Source organism: Pelobates fuscus, chromosome 5 (assembly GCF_036172605.1).
Source record: "Pelobates fuscus isolate aPelFus1 chromosome 5, aPelFus1.pri, whole genome shotgun sequence".
NCBI classification, from domain to species: Eukaryota; Metazoa; Chordata; class Amphibia; order Anura; family Pelobatidae; genus Pelobates; species Pelobates fuscus.
In genome coordinates, this window is record NC_086321.1 from 102310037 (window position 1) to 102323879 (window position 13843).

Below are 13843 nucleotides of genomic sequence, written 5' to 3' on the forward strand. Positions count from 1 at the left end.
TGTTTTAACCGTGCAATGTAAACTTACACTTCTCCTGTTAAAACCGAATCAGAATGGTGCAATTTGCTATGTGTGGTTACTAGCGTCTCTATGCTTCCCTATGATCATGGACAGGTACATACAGGCACAGATAGGTACATACAGTCAGGCACAGAAAGGTACACACAGTCAAGCATAGAAAGGTACACACAGACTCAGACAGGTACATACAGGCACAGACAGGCACCCATAGACATGGACATTCACAAACAGAAACAAACAGGCAGAGTCAGGTGTACACAGGCCCCAGATGGGTACATACAGGCATACACTGGTGGTAATGTCTTATTTTAGCATATTGTATTAGGAGTATCTGCCCAATTTAGTATTTAAGTTTATATGTGCAGCCACTCACTATTTACAAACACAAGGTTTCAATCTTGATACAATGTAATCCGGCTTGTAGCAACAAGCATACAAAGACGCACACAGACAGGACACGTGTTTTCTCCTTTCTCCCACACTTTTCACCCCCTAGTGTCCCCCACTATCCTACGTATTCCCCCTAGTATGTATCCCCAAAATCCCATACTACCCATGCTTGATGTCCCCCACCACAGGGAGTGCCACGACTTGCCAAGGTGTGACAAGGGACCTAATCCGACTGTTATGTCCATTGTACCCTCAGCCACCTCTCAGCAATCCCTGGAGTTCTGGCATGTAATGTGCTGGAATTTCAATGCGGAAGGTCAATATAGCTAAAATAGAATAATTATCTAAGTCAGCTATACGTTCTTTTTGGCTACTCTGGTCCTAAATGAATCCCACCCCCTCCACCTTCTGACACTCCTAAATGTTTCAAGGTGCATTGAATATTACTTTAACAAATCATGGAAGTTAGAACATACAAGTTATAATTTATTTTTCTAAAGTATTAAAACACTGAAATTATTTCAATATAGTCATAGATATAAAAAAAAACACTAAAGATATGTCTAGTCAGTAGTGAATTATTCATTTTTTAATGTTGTTAATGGTGTCCTCTTTATTTTGAGAACATTGAATCTTTTAGAATTGCTATAAAAAGATCCAGTGGAGCCTTAGAATGAGGAAGAAGATATTTGAAATGTGCTTTTAAGGGTTATATTGGGAAAGGTATTCTTGGTCATTTGGTTGTTGCCAATAATAATTCCCCATCTTTAATGTTCTGTACAGTATTCCCACTGTCTTCTAGCACTAAATAATAGCTGACATCAGTACAAGTAAAGTCTGTTTATTAGAATGATATATTTAACTCATTACATTTCTGATGTCTATATTGCATTTTAGGAATTATAACAAGATCATCTTAACCTGCTTGTGTCCTGTGTTATAATTCTCTATGTGGTTTGCAATGGTAAGTACCTCAAACCTGAGATAAAGGATAAGAATTTTCTATTCTCAAGCCACTATATTGAATAGAGACATACAAATCGACCTAAACTGAATCATCTTCCTACAGCGCTGGATCCCAAAACCATCCGAAACATGAATTTCAACTAAAAAAGATCACAAAAAAACCCCATTAAATTGGGATATTGTTATTCGGTATTATTTTTCCTATGCTTTCACAGAAACTCTGGGACTTTATTTCCAAGCGTGAGTTCATGCCTATCTCACTAATAACTGCAGAAAATATATAAAGCACTCCGGTATAATAATTAGTAGTAATGCATGTAAGGTTTCAACTAAAGTCTACGCTTAAAGCATGAAACTTAATTAGGCAATGACACATTGTAGTTCAGAAAAGCACTCACCGTAATTACATTAGTCGGTGTTATTATGTACCTGGATACAGTTAACACAGGGGACAATAATCTTTGAATCAATTTTCAAAGGTTTGTGCACTAGAACAGAAATGAAGAATTAGATCTGAACAGAGTATTACGAGATATATAAACCAGACAGGCGGATATAAAATATTAGAACATACTGTAAAATGTCTAATACTGTTAACTAATGGAAGCAGTAAATCTTATGTAAACGCCTGGTTGTTTAAACTGAGCATTGACCTGATATTCATTAAAAATGGAGAAAATTAAAAAAAAAAGTTCTGTAGATTTAGGTGATAGATAATATAATCATTATTAATATTTCTAAGGCACTAATAAATTCTGCAGGTCCGTATAATATGTGCACTCATGCAGTTTAAAGGTACACTACAGAACTCTAAAGCACTTTAGCTTGTCAAAATGCTTGCTGTGTTAAGAGTGTGTCCTCTTTTATAATTTTACATATTTTAATAAAAATTTACACTTTTATAAATTAACCTGGTAAACATCCCCTGGTTTTCAAGCAGGCAACAAGTTATTTTCTTCCTTGTTTGTTTAGCTCAGTGAAGCTGAACTCAAGAGGCAGCAAATGCACAGAGCACCTGCCTTGCAGAGATTTATCATTGATCTGGACAAGAGATATGCAGCTTTTGCACACTTTTATTTAGATTGTATATTAAGCCTAGCAAACCTATATTACATTTGCTAGGATTAAGCATTAAGCCTGCTTCTTTGATCCTCAGTATGGGCCAAGTACTCCTGCCAGGTATTGCTAAAGATATATCGTCCAGATAGGCATAGGCATAGTCTTGGAATCCAACTAGGAGCCAGTCTACCATCCTCTGGTAGATCTTCATTGAATTAGTGTATAATTAAATGCAGGCTTGTTTTTAGTGTGGTATATCTACTAAACAGTGATTTGCTTTTTAATTTGGGGTGCAGTGGAGTGTCCCTTTAATGTTTGTAAGGCAACTATATATAGCATAGTTTTTTTTATTTCTCTCTCAAACTATTGTGTCCAATCTACATAATGTATTCACGGTAATTCAAATTTAAAATGCATTTTAAAGCCTACCTGTCACGGTGCACACAACTATTTTTAAATGATTGAAGGAATTAATGTAACACCCACAGACCCATCATGACTGATGCATTGGAGAGCAATTTAATTAACATTTCCTAAATCAACTAAATATAATGTATCACTATAATAAATGAGATATAAGGAGATGCTATTGCTTAACATCAACCTGCCGTTACAGGGTCATATTAAAATAGATGATCACATAATTCATGTTTAATTATTTTTAAATATCAAACTGGTGAGACAGATGTCGTGTGACCTACTGTAGAACATACTCAAACCCTAGATTTGTAAGTCCTTTTCCCAGGAAGAATGATCTCAGACTATCATCCATCTACGTCCGATAAAATGAGATAAATTGAGAACCTTTCTGTTCAGTAATAATATCTACTCATCGGATGTGTGAGAAAATCTAATTCCATTCTTCTTGGGGGGAAAAAATTGTCTGTTGATTGCTATGTCAAGTATGTACGACTACCTGTTCAGGAATATTGATTTATCTAATTATGTGCATTGTTCCTTCAGGATTAGCAAATTTTACAAGCTGGTAAGCCTCTGCTGTTGGCAGTCAATACGCAAACATGGATTATAAAATATGCTGTAAAGATTGAATGAAAAACCCAACGACAAGAACCGCAAGTGATTAACCATTACGTCTTAATGCACATTGTGATTCAATGTGATTCATTTGTTTTCAAAATGAAAATGAAAGATAAGCATGTTAACCCAAGAATGACAAAACATTGTTATCCGACAAACAGGTTACAAAAAAGATAGGTGTAGATGACAAAGAAAAGAGAAATAATGGTTGCTGTGCATCCCTAAAGGATTCTGCCGTATAGAGACAGGATATGTGTTTAAGAAGGGGCTGCTTTTGATGTACTGTAACGTCACTTGAAAGTTGAGGTGGAAAGTTATGGTACATGCTGCTTGCTGGCAGAGTGGAGGGATACAACACAATGCTATTTTCCAATTTGTGCAGAGGTGGATGAGCTTGGCATACAATAATCAAGTTCTAAAGAATATCGTAAGCCAGCGGACGGTCAGAAAAGAAGCAGTAAGGACAACAAGAAATAGGTTATATAGAAAGTCCACAGCATTCATTGATGACTATAAGGAGTAAAGCTGGACACATGTAAGACTGAAAGAGTTTATTGGTCAAACAATGACTTGTGATGATTTGAAAACTGTCTTGCAAACTTAAAACTAAAATATACCTGCTATAACTATAGCGTAACTATATGCTATCAGGGTTATTTACTAAACAGATAATTCCAGGGGAATTTAAAGTGAATTTACACTTTAAAATACAATACAGACATGTATTCCTGACACTACAGTGCTGGAATGCAGCATTAGGTAACTGGTCTCCTCATTCAGGAGATTAACGGTAATTCTACTCACCTTTTCTCCTCCGCCATGCTGGTCTCACCGGCCTGGTCCCGCCTCTCTGGCTGAGATCATTAATTTTGATGATCTCTGTCAGTCCAATGCTTTCCTATAGTAAAACAATGGGAGGCTGTTACGCTTGCTCTGCAAAATGTCACCAATCAGCATCTCCTTATAGAAATACAACAAATGAATACATCTTTATGGGGAACATTCAGCGCCGCCATATAGAGTGTGGAGATGCTGAATGTAGGTGATGCACATAGTGCAGATACACAACAAGCACTGAGTGACTGCCACTAGAGGTGTTCCTAGGCTGCAATGTAAACACTGCCTTTTCTCTGAAGGGACAGACTATAGACACCAGAACCATTTACGCTGTATAGCTTATAGTGTCCCTGTAAGATCAGAGTAGGCAAACAGGAAGTGTTTAGAAATCAGAAGCACATTTGCCCATGTTACAATGGTACCGTATTGTGACTGGCTGGATGTACAACATGCAGTCCATGAAAGTATACAACCTCAATTCAGTGGAGGCCAAACACTGGCTGTATGGTATACAGTTACATCTAGTAAAGAGTCATTGTTTAATTGCTCTCCACGATCAAGCCATCCTGACATTCAATCAATGTTGTAGATGTAATTTTAACTGACCATTTAGCATGTAGGCTACACTGCTTAGGGGGGTAATTGAATGAGAATGCTAAGAAAGACTGATAGGGAAATGAATACAAGATGAAAATGTTATATAACAAAATGATTTTGAAAAAGGAGGTGAAATGGGTAAGCATGGGGAAACGGGCATCAGATAGATAGGAGTTAGGTTCTTTACAGAGTGTTCGGAGTCTGAGAAGGGACAGAAGGGAATGACAGGGATTTCAAGTGAAAAGTGAGAGCATGAGAAGGAATGAATGGGGTTGTAGGACTGAGACAAAAGAAGGACTGAGAAGTATGTGGGAAGGTCTAAGAAGAAAATGGAAATCAGAAAAGAATAGAGACCTCTGAAAAGGAACAGAAGACCACAAGAGCAAAGAGCGTAAGGTGAAAGATAAGGATGGGTTTCAGAAGACAAGAAAATGAGAAGAAAGAATACCTCAGAAAGATAGAGTGTCTTAGACGCATAAGAGATTTGAGAAAGGGGCGGACTGTCAACACAGGGGGATGAGACTGAGGAGAGGAGCAGGAATGAACAAGATATCACAGTGTGAGCGGTTAATTTCACTATACCATACACTATGGGGGTAAGGCAGTGGCAGCTTGCGATGTGGAACATGTGATACTATGGGACTATGTGTAAGGGGCAGCACCTATATAGAAGTATATAGATTTTAGAGATAAATTAATGTGCAAAATTGAGATATGTGTTTGCATTGCTGTTTTGGTGTGCAACATCATTGGTAATATTGATGTTCAGCAGTAGAGCCCACAAGTAGGTGTTTGCCAAAGGCCTCATTTTTAGGATTTTTTTTTTTTTTTTTTATAATTCTTTATTTTTATTGTGCAGGTGGGTACAGAGTATAGTCATGCGCCACAACAGCGTTCAATAATATGGTAACATAGTATGATTAAACAGTGGCTTTGAAAGCTTGCACATTTTGTTTAAAGGTATGGTAAATTAAGTAGTTTTGTCTAGGCAATAACAATATATTCGCGGGTATATATGCTTGTATTATCCTAACTGCTCTGGCACGTAGAATTACACTTGTGAGAGGAAACAGTGACCTAGCAGGCACTTGTTGACTATTGTGATAGAAAAGGACTGGTTACTCGCTGTTTGCCCTATTGCTCCAGAGGCTATCTAATTCACTCATTGTAAGTTAACATGCTTGCAACCGGTATGTCTCTGACTTAGCATTAGTTAAGGCTAAACAAGTATGCTGCATATGTCGAGTTGAGGAAACTTAGCTAATCTAATGCGAGGTCAACATAATAACGTTTTAACTTGATATTTTTTGCTTTTGTGTCGCTGGGTTGTTCGCTGCCGCTGTTAGAGTCCCTGTCTGTAGACTTGTCTCAGCCGGCAGCCAGCTCCTGAGATTTAGGCAGTCAGCCGATTCCGAGGCTGGGCTTCCACCTTCTCCATGTTCAGTCTCCACCTGGCAAGGTTTTACCTCCCGCATTGGTGTTGTGTGGGTCTTCCTGCCAGGGTGGGAGTCGGCCAGTCCGTGGTTGGTTGACTAGGGTGCTATGTGCACTTGTGCAGCCTGGTAGGTGCCCCCTCAGGGTTGGCCATTGTAGGTAATTAGTCTCAGTGGTCTGCATGGTGTCCCTTGGTGTGGGCTCAGCTCCAGCTGAGTTCTGCTTAGTTTTCGCCTGTGCTGCGGCATGATGCTCCGCTTTAGCCCTGGAGTGCAGAGTGGTTACAAGCTGGCCTGAGATTCTTTACTTGGGTATGTCGCTTGGTCTTTGGAGTTGCCCGGCGGCCTCGTTCCTGTGTGTGTGGGAGTGGGTGCGAGCACCCGGGTTGCTTGGGTCCCTGTCCCGCCATTGCGGTCGTCGATGCTTGCGTGGCTGAATGGCCGCTTTGAAGGTCTGCAGAGGGAGTCCATAGTAGCGCCGGCGGGTCACAGGACGAATCCATGAGGCCACTATACAGGTTGCTTGACGGTATGGCATTCCGCCGTCACACAGTATCGTGCATAGGCTCGAGCAAAGCCGGTCAAGGGCCTTCAGGGAGTGAGTGTGTGAATGGCTGCCCGTGCTCCCTCTCTGTGGCCTTAGCTTGGCGGCCATCTTGGATGAGCTCTGGCTGCCTCGTGTCTCTGCTGGCTGTGTAGTCGTGGTTGCTCGTTTGCAGCTTTACTGAGGTTAGTATTATCTTAGTAGGGTCCGGGATAACCCCCACCGGACCACAGGGGGGGGGGGGGGGTAAGGGCCCTTGTCGCACTCCTGGTATGCCCGGCCAGGTCCGGTCGGAGGATCGGCCGCCTCCCCCGCCAGGCCCTAGCCCAGGCCTCTAATGTTGACTGTCGGTTGCCGCAGGTCCGCTCCAGAACCCTGATTGCTTCTATATAAGCCCAGGAGCCTCCGGTCGTAGATTATTAGCCTGAAAGGGCTACCGATCAGTGAGTTTGGGCAATAATTAGATTTTTGGTCCGGAGCTGATGTGTGGTGCGTCCGCTCGGTTTGGCGGTCAGGCCCCGCCCCCCTAGGATTTTTAATATTATGTATATATATTGTTATCACATATCTGTTTTTTTACAAATGTAATAAATACTTATTTGTGAGGTGTGATAAAATTAAATGTAGGAATCCACACCTCTTTATCCTAGTACTGGGGGCCTCCATCTTACAATCATTGTTATAAGCTTTGTTCTTTGCACGCCTCTCTGTCAGAACAGAGAAAGCATAGGTGTTTCTATTTCTCCTTTTCATTTGCAGTGTGTGGTTTGGTTTTGCCTTGTTTGAAATGGATTTTTATGTAATTTGCTAAACCGTTATGATAAAAAAAAAACATGACATGGAAAAAGGTTAACACAAGTTACAGGCGATTTTTTTTATTTTTTATTCAGTATTGTAAGTTCCAGTAAAGTGACAGTTAATCATTAAAGATGGCTGTAGGGCATTTTTTTATTTTGTCAAATTCACCAAACTTAAATTAAATAGCTGCAGACAGTCATACCACTCTGAAATACAGCAGGGATTGCAGCACAGCTTGAGCTTTCCTCTCTGATCATGCAAAGATAAACAAAACGATTACAGTTAATGTCACTAAATTTGCAGCGATCTTTATTTTATTGTTTCGGGGTCAGCCATGTATTTTAAACTGGATTTTAAAATTGTTCTCAATATTTTTTTTCATTAGTTTATAATAAGATATATAATAACTATATGATTAAAATACCATTACAGTCAGAACCAGATTATCCATTAAAGGGACACTCCAGCAGAGGCGGCTCTCTAATTAGGCGATTTAGGCGGCCGCCTAAGGCCTCGCGCTTATGGGGGCCTCGCGGCCGCCTAAATCGCCTTAGGGCAGTGTGACAGGTCGGGTCCTCGGTCAGAGACCGAGGACCCGACACAGGAGGGTGCCCGGCGGCTTGCCCTTTATGCCGCCGGGTGCGAGGCCCCTCCTATGCCTGCCCGGGAGAGCCCGCCTGTCTGCAGCTCCGCCGAGCGCAGAGCTGCAGACTGAGTGGCTCTCGCGATCTCAGCCAATCAGAGCGTTGCCGCGGGTTACCACGGCAACGCTCTGACTGGCTGAGATCGCGAGACTAAACTTACCACGTGGTCTGCAGCTCTGCACCCGGCGGAGCTGCAGACCGTAAAGGGAGCCCACCGGACCACCAGGGAAACAGCCTGGCCGCCCACTGGACCACCAGGGATCCTAAGGTATGCCTCCGCTCCCCACCCTGCCCTCCTACCACCCTCTGTCCCAGCCCCCACACCACCACTGCCCCAGCCACCCCACCACCATTGCCCCAGCCACCCCACCACCACTGCCCCAGCCACCCCACCACCATTGCCCCAGCCACCCTCTGCCCCAGCAAGCCCACCACCACTGCCACCCCACCACCACTGCCCCAGTCACCCACTGCCCCAGCCACCCCACCACCACTGCCCCAGCCACCCCACCACCAATGACCCAGCCACCCCATCACCACTGCCCCAGCCACCCCACCACCACTGCCCCAGCCACCCTCTGCCCCAGCCACCCCACCACCACTGCCCCAGCCACCCCACCACCATTGCCCCAGCCACCCTCTGCCCCAGCAAGCCCACTGCCACCCCACCACCACTGCCCCAGCCACCCACTGCCCCAGCCACCCCACCACCACTGCCCCAGCCACCCCACCACCACTGCCCCAGCCACCCCATCACCACTGCCCCAGCCACCCCACCACCACTGCCCCAGCCACCCTCTGCCCCAGCCACCCCACCACCAATGACCCAGCCACCCCACCACCACTGCCCCAGCCACCCCACCACCATTGCCCCAGCCACCCTCTGCCCCAGCAAGCCCACCACCACTGCCACCCCACCACCACTGCCCCAGCCACCCACTGCCCCAGCCACCCCACCACCACTGCCCCAGCCACCCTCTGCCCCAGCCACCCCACCACCAATGACCCAGCCACCCCATCACCACTGCCCCAGCCACCCCACCACCACTGCCCCAGCCACCCTCTGCCCCAGCCACCCCACCACCAATGACCCAGCCACCCCATCACCACTGCCCCAGCCACCCCACCACCACTGCCCCAGCCACCCTCTGCCCCAGCCAGCCCACCACCACTGCCACCCCACCACCACTGTCCCAGCCACCCTCTGCCCCAGCCACCCCACCACCACTGCCCCAGCCACCCCGCCACCCTCTGCCCCAGCCACCCCGCCACCCTCTGCCCCAGCCACCCCACCACCCTCTGTCCCAGCCACCCCACCACCCTCTGCCCCAGCCACCCTACCACCACTGCCCCAGCCACCCCACCACTACCCGGTCACTGTCCTCCTACCACCCCCTGCCCTGTCATAGTCCCACCTACCGCCCAAGCCACCCTCTGCCCTCTTACCACCCCAGCCCCCCCACCACCCTCTGCCCCAGCCACCCTCTGCCCCAGCCACCCTCTGCCCCAGCTACCCCAGCCACCCACTGCCCCAGCCACCCCAGCCACCCACTGCCCCAGCCACCCCACCACCACTGCCCCAGCCACCCCACCACCACTGCCCCAGCCACCCTCTGCCCTCCTACTACCCTGTCCCTGTCCTCCTAGCACCCCCTGCCCTGTCATAGCCCCCCCTACCATCCCAGCCACCCTCTGTCCTCCTACCAACCCCTGCCCCAGCCACCCTACCACCCTCTGCCGTCCTACTATCCTATGCCCCCTACCATCCCCTGCCCTGTCACAGCCACCATACCAACCTCTGCTCCCTACTACCTGTACCCTGTCACTGCCCTCCTACCACCCCCTGCCCAAGCCACCCTCTGCCCTCCTACCTCCCCACTACCATGTCACTGTCCTCCTACCACCCTCTGCCCCAGCCACCCTCTGCCCTCCTACCACCCCACTACCCTGTCACTGTACTCCTACCACCCTCTGCCCTCCTACCATCCTATGCCCCCTACCATCCCCTGCCCTGTCACAGCCACCCTACCACCTTCTGCTCCCTACCACCCCGTACGCTGTCACTGCCCTCCTGCAACCCCCTGTCACAGCCACCCTACCACCCCGTACCCTGTCACTGCCGTCCTACCACCCCGTGCTTTGTCATAACCCCCCTGCCCCAGGGGAACCCTACCACCCTCTGCCCCAGCCACCCTCTGCCCTCCTACTGTCCTCCTACCACCTCACTACCTTGTCACAGCCCCCCTACCACCACCTGCCCCACCACCCCCTGCTCCAGCCCCCCCACTACCCCTTGTCCTGTCAAAGTCTCCTACCCTCTCACAGCTCCTCTACCCTGTCACCCCACACCCACCCAATCACAGCCTTCCCACACAGACGCACTGTCACAACTTTCCACCGCACACCTTGTCATTCCCCTACCGGACCCTATCATTACCACACACACTGACATCCCCTTCACATACACTATCACCATTCCCAAACAGTTCAGACCCCACACACTGCCGCCCACTACACACAGCCAAACTTACATAACCCCTCCTAATCCTGTCACTCTCACCCACTGCAACCATACAATACTCCTTGCTTTGCCACACCTACCCTATTGCATTAACCCCCCCATCAACCCTGTCAGACTCGCCTTCTCTTGCACTGTCACACTCACCCCCCGACCCTGTCACTCATCCTCTATCAGTCTGTCCCACACACCCCCTTCACCCTGCCACACTCACCCTATTACATAAACCCTTACAATCCTGTACTCCAACTGTGCAACACTCACCCCAAACCCTGTCACACATAGGTAGACAATGCCAGATACACTCATATATACATATTCCGGCACTTATGTATACACGACTGCAAGGCTATGTAACCATACCACCATACCCCTCAGTCATGTATAAACGATTGGCATAATTGCTAATTAAATTTGTTTATTGCAAATTAAGTTAGTTTGCATATTATGCCATAACTACAGTCAGAGAGATCAGAATGCGGCGGCACAGGGAGCCGCTACACTGCAAGCCTCTGAACGATGAATACAGAGACTAGCTCTCTGTATCCAGCGCTGCAAGCTCGTCCTTAAATACAACAACAGCTCCTTATACACACAATGCAACCCCTATTTTTAACTTTAGGTGTTAGTGGGGGCCTCAAGTTTGAGTTTCGCCTAAGGCCTCACAAAGTCTAGAGCCGCCACTGCACTCCAGGCACCCAGACCACTTCTGCTCACTCCCACTACCCTTAACCCTGCAAGTGTAAGTATTGCAGTTTTTCATAAACTGCAATAATTACATTGCAGGGTTAACTCCACCTAATAGACAGCCACTAGAGGTCACTTCCTAGTTTCTAGCACAGGTTTCCTGTGCTAGAGCGTCGCTGGATGTCCTCACGCTGTGTGAGGACCTCCAGCGTCGCTCAAAACCCCATAGGAATTATTTTTCAATGCTTTCCTATGGGGAGACGTAATGCGCATGCGCGGCATTTCCGCGCATGCGCATTAGGTCTCCTCGGCCGGTGGGCGAGATTAGTCTCGCCCACCGGCCGACGTAATCACAAGGAGGAGCGTCGCGGAGGCGGAGACAGCAGCGAGGGACATCGCCGCTGCCCCAGGTAAGTCACTGAAGGGGTTTTCACCCCTTCAGTAACTGGGGATTGGGGGGTGGGAGGGAGAGGGACCCTCCAGTGCCAGAAAAATGGATCGTTTATCTGGCACTGGAGTTTCCCTTTAAGCCATCTCTGTCCATGAGGAAGCCTCACCCTGACTGTGCTTCCAGTAAACTGGCAATTGCCTGATGGGCCACAAAGGCCATGGTCCAAGGCCAACAGGATATACAGGGCTAACACTGCACTTCCTGTGAGGTCTGTGGTAACCAGCTGCAACTCACAGACACCATACTGTGCAGATGCTCACACAAGGCATATACTCAGCCTGCATCCGGCGGAGGTGCACGCTAGAGTATCGCACCATTGGACGGCCAGGGTTTTAAATGTCCCTCAATCTTGGCACAACAAGGGAGAGTGAGCAGAATTAAGAGATCTCTGTCACTGGCACTTAACACCCCCGCTAAATAAAGAGTTGGGTTTTTGGACTTCAAAAGGTGGAGAAATGATGTGCCTCTTGGAAACACAAACCTACTCAAAACTGTACTCCATACTATCTTCGTGGCTAAGATGTCAGACAAGAGACAAAAGATGGAGACATAGTCAGCTGACACCATTTAGATGCAGTACTGACTTTGAGAGAAAGGTGGGAGCGGCAGGAAATGTCTGCCTAAGCACCTGTTAAATCTCTCACAAACCATATTTTACATCTAGATCAGGGAATAGAGTCTGGGAGATACTGCAGTAGCTCCTGGTCTGGACCTAGCATTGGCTAAAGATGAGCACAGCTCCTGAAGGTGGCAGTAAGCAGGCGAGATCACTATACACAACAAGATAAGAAGCAGGGGGGAATAAATATGTTTTCCTATTTTTGTTAATAAGTAGAACAAAAAAAACCTCTAACCCCCTCTAACCTCAAATACATCCCCTATCCCACCCAAACATATTCACACACACAATCCTTACATTTACTCTACACAAATGCACACTAGATCCCCTACACACACTAAAATACACACACAGTGGATTCCCTACACACACAAACTAGAGCCACTCTACACATACACACTGGTCCCCCCTACATAGACACTAGATTCCCTAGATGCATACACGCACACACACACTTCAGCAATTGTCACCTACACTAGATTCTCTATACATACACTACATCCACTTTACACATTCACATTGGATCCCCTACACAGACACAATGGATTCCCTATGCACACACACTCACTAACGCCACTATACACACATACTAGATCCCATACACACATTGGTTTCTTTACTACAGTCACTGTACTCACACACAGGGCCGGCCTTAGGCATTTAGACGCCCTGTGCGAAAAATCTTCACAGCGCCCCCCCCCCCGTCATCCATGTATGCTGTTATGTTTGTGTTGTCTGTGTATGTAATAGTACGTGTGATGACTGTGTGTGATATGTATGCTATGTGTGATATTTGTAATGGGTATATTAACAGTGTGTGATATGCGTGTATTGGTTGTATGTGACACACACACACACACAGAGTCAGACGGCCATACACACACAGGAAGACATCCACACACGCACAAGCAGACAGTCATACACACAGAGGCAGACAGTCATACACACAGAGGCAGACAGTCATACACACAGAGGCAGTCATACACACAGAGGCAGTCATACACAGTCACACACACAGAGGCAGACAGTAATACACACAGACAAACACACAGAGGCATACAGTAATACACACAGACAAACACACAGAGGCATACAGTAATACACACAGACAAACACACAGTGGCAGACAGTAATACACACAGACACACAGTGGCAGACAGTCATATACACACACACGCAGACAGTCATACACACACACACGCAGACAGTCATACGCACACACACACAGACAAACACACAGG